This window comes from Erythrolamprus reginae, chromosome 6 (genome assembly GCF_031021105.1).
Source record: "Erythrolamprus reginae isolate rEryReg1 chromosome 6, rEryReg1.hap1, whole genome shotgun sequence".
Taxonomy (NCBI): Eukaryota; Metazoa; Chordata; class Lepidosauria; order Squamata; family Dipsadidae; genus Erythrolamprus; species Erythrolamprus reginae.
The window spans coordinates 85,376,074-85,380,537 of NC_091955.1; positions in this window are offsets into that span (position 1 = coordinate 85,376,074).

Consider the following 4,464-nt stretch of genomic DNA (forward strand, 5'->3'; position numbering starts at 1 on the left):
TTAATTCTCCAGCTTAAAATAAGGCAGCTTATTTTAACAACCATGTTACTAACTTATCAACTACAGTTGATTCACTTAACAACGGCAGCAAGACAGGTCATAAAATTTGGCAAAACTCACTTAACAAGTGTCCCACTTAACAACATCCATTTGGGCTCAATGATGGTCGTATTAAGTTGAGCAAAAACTGCATTGTAATGAATTTAATGCTGCTCCTTACAAGGGCAAAACAACCACAAACCGAACTTTAAGGAAAAGTGTTCTAATTCCCAGGTATGCTACATTGTGAGGAGGCATTAATTCCAGAGATCTTCTTCAAGCCAGAAAGAAGATTTTTACATTGTTGGAGATTAGGCCGACCTGGAACTGACAGCTGACATCCAGACAGCTGGCAATCATGCTCCTAGGCTGAGAAAAGGCCACTGATGAATATATTGATTGCAGTGCTGTAGAAAAGGCAGCAAAAAGTAGACAAAACACCGTGTTACATGAGACTACTGTTTAATCCAAAGGACTGGTTCAGAACGTCCTCAGAACAATGGCTGTATTATTTACGCTTGTTCTTCTGTGGTTAAAGCTTTAATTCTTGCTTTGGGGTGCATACTACGGTCACGGACTTTATAATTTTATTAAAATAGGTCGAAGGGAAGAGAAAGAGAAGAACAATAGTTCTGGAGGGAGGGGTGTGTTTCTCCTGGTTCGGGCTGGTTTGCCTGAAACGGTAGCGATCTGCTGGTGATGTCATAATTACATCACATAATGACATCACTGACCTGGTTCTGTTGGTGCTAGTCTGTGGGTGTCGCCATTTTTTAATTATTTTTTTTCCCCTTCTGAACATGCACAGAAGCCAAGTTTCTGGCACTGTGCATGTGGTCTCCATTTTGTTTTCGGCTTTATTCCGTCCCCGGATTTTTCAGGCAGGGAGAAGCCTCCATGAGGCCTCTCTAGGAATCTCCTGGCAGGAAATGGGGCCTCCACCCTCCCTGTGGTTTCTCCAATTGCACGCATTATTTGCTTTTACATTGATTCCTATGGGAAAAATTCCTTCTTCTTACAAACTTTTCTACTTAAGAACCTGGTCCCGGAACGAATTAAGGGATGGAAGAAAACTATTTGAAATTTGGAATAAAGAAAGGAGAAAGCAAAGCAAAGCACAGAAAATGGCAAGAGGCAGAAGGAGGAAACCAATGCAGGGTTCCTTTGAGTTAAGCAATTTCAACAGCCGTGCGAGTTTGCCAGGCGGACACTTAGCCAGTCATTTTTAAATGCGCTGTAATTTAGTGAGCTTAAAATTGCTTACTTAGTGCTTTTCAAAAACAGCATGATTGATTCCACTTAGGCCTCATTTATTTTAGTCAGGCTTCCTGTTTAGACAGTTTTCAGGGGAGTAGCTGGGTTTGTCGCAAGAAAAAGCAGGCGAGAAGGTCCTGCGGCTTTCAGACTAACCAAGTTACAGTGGCAAATGCCTGACTTGGATGCTGATCACTCTCTTCCACTGTTGAATTGTGCTATTCTGATTTTGGAAAGCTATTATATATCACCGCTTTGATTATTTGATTATTTTCATAGTCCATAGTCCCTTTCATAAAAATATATATTTAAAAAAAATAGTTTATTAAATTTCAAATATTAAAAAGGGGAAGGGAAAGGGGGGTCCATAAGGTCAAAAAAATATAAGAACATAAAAATATAGTTACATATTAATGCAGTATGTCTTAAGCTATACAAAAACTACATAAAAATCTTCTGAGCATTCTTCCAAAAGCAAAAAGCAGTGGAAAGATATATTAATATGTTTGAAATGACTTTTAAAAAAGTGGAGATTAAACGCTTTGAAAAAAGAATTGTAATGGCATCCTGGTCTTTATCTAAGTAGCACTGACCCTTTTCTCTAAAACAACACTGCTGAATGCATTAATAGAGGGATAGAATCAAGATCACATGAAATTCTATTACCCTTTTATAATGCCTTGGTAAGGATACGCTTGGAATACTGCATCCAGTTTTGTTTGCCATGATATAAAGATATATACAGTGTTAATTTTACATTTGGTTCATGGAACAGGTAGTTGCAAGGACTGGCTGGCCCTACCCACCTCCCCTCTCCCCTCCCACGAGTCTCAATGCAGTCCGTTTTAGATGCCAGGTAAGTGCAGGGCCAGAAGTACTGGAAGTCCAGAAACGGGCCTGTTTGTGGCCTCTGGAGGGTCTCTGGAGACTGGGGAGGCCATTTTTGTCTTCCAGGAGGCTTTGGAGCCTGGGGAGGGCGAAAAAGAGGCCTACCAGAAGTACTGTTTGTTCTGCCTGACTGGCTCGGCAATGCGGAATAGTCCAATGAAAAGAAATCAAACACACACGTGCTCTGCTAATTAGCAAACTTGTATTAGATAAACAAAAATAGCTTACTCAAAAAACAGTTCTTAATGTCCGAAAACAATGCAAGGCTTACTTCAGCCGCATACAAAAAAACACAGGAAAAAGCAAACAAAGACAACCTGGAATGAGCAAAGACGTTTCAGGAGTCCTTTTGAATCTTTGAAGCAAACAGCAAGTCCCAGAGTTTTCACCTCCCACTTGTCTGAAAAAGCTGGATTGAAAACTCCAACTGCACAGAAACTTCGAAGCAGGAACCACAAAGCAACACAGATAAACAGCCACAGTTTGCCTTGGCCCTTGTTCCCTTTTATCTCTTTAGCCCTCATTAAGGGAACCACACCCAGCCCAGGTGCTCCTATAATGATTTGTAATACTCCTTAAAGCGATCCCTTCTTTGCATAGCTCTTCGGCTACGTAGATCAATATATTGATCTGCAGACGAACTGAGGGAGGAAAGACTGTCTGAGGGACTGCAGGCCAAATCCCCTGGGCTGTCTGCTGAATCCTCCTGGCTGTCTGCCACATCTTCCTGGCTGTCTGCCAAATCTTCCTGGCTGTCAGCCAGGCTTTCACATTCACTTTGTGCCGCGTCTCTCCCATCTGTGGGAGCAACGGCTGGCCCAGGCCCAAACACAACACTGTTAGCCTGTTTTCGGCCTCTGGAGGGCCTCCTGAATCTGGGGCAGGCCATTTTCGCTCTCCCAGAGGTTTGAGGAAACCCTCTGGGTCCTGGGGTGTGTGTGAAAATGCCCCCCTTACCATGATGCAGGAGGCCCTGTAGGCCACACCCCCATGGCCACACCCACCCAGCAACCGGGCAGAAAACTGATTGCTAAAATTTTTCAATCCTACCACTGGGGTCTCCAACCTCTGGGGCACAGCCCATTATTCAGGCATGGCCTCTTTGAAATAAGGCCATGCGTGGCACACGGTTGCAGCTGGCTTTGCATGAACAACAAGTTGGTGTGCACTTATGTGTGCAGGCATGCCGGCCCATTGCCTGCACAGCCCGGTTCCACTCTTCTCCCTCTCCCCCCAGCTGGGCCACCAAGCTGCAGAGTTTTGAGGACCACTGATATAAGGTTTCCTGCCTGAATAAGGGGTTGGGCTAGAAGACCTCAAAGGTCTCTTTCAACTCCATTATTCTGTTATCCATCTGACTGGGTTCGTACCACTCACTAAGCCTCCATTAGCATTTATTATATTTATCGGCTCTTCGGAGTATGCAGACAATCATGGCTGTACAATCTCCCTCATTTTGATGAAATGGAATTGGCCAGCTAGCTTTCCGGCTTCTTTGTAAACAGCAATAAATAAAGGTTATAGCCATCCAAACAAGGCTAAACTGTTGCATGCAAGATAAGGAAAACTAATTCTTTTGTTTTTAAAACAGTCCACAGGAGGAAATAAATAAAAATAAAGGAAAAGCAGAGACAGCTCAGGAGGAATGCTTCACTTAGTCATTCTGGCATTTATTTTTTTTAATAAATCATATTTATTAAATCAAATATGTAATATGTAACACAGATTCTGGGTGTCACACGACTTTCGTTGCCAAAGACAATTCGTTGTTTTGACAATGACAATAAATTTATTATGCATTGGCAGTTCTGTGTTAGCAAAAACTTCAGAAGAGAAGGATTTAGGGGTTGTGATTTCTGACAGTCTCAAAATGGGTGAGCAGTGTGGTCGAGTGGTAGGAAAAGCAAGTAGGATGCTTGGCTGCATAGCTAGAGGTATAACAAGCAGGAAGAGGGAGATTGTGATCCCCTTATATAGAGCGCTGGTGAGACCACATTTGGAATACTGTGTTCAGTTCTGGAGACCTCACCTACAAAAAGATATTGACAAAATTGAACGGGTCCAAAGACGGGCTACAAGAATGGTGGAAGGTCTTAAGCATAAAACGTATCAGGAAAGACTTCATGAACTCAATCTGTATAGTCTGGAGGACAGAAGGGAAAGGGGGGGACATGATTGAAACATTTAAATATGTTAAAGGGTTCAATAAGGTTCAGGAGGGAAGTGTTTTTAATAGGAAAGTGAACACAAGAACAAGGGGACACAATCTGAAGTTAGCTGGGG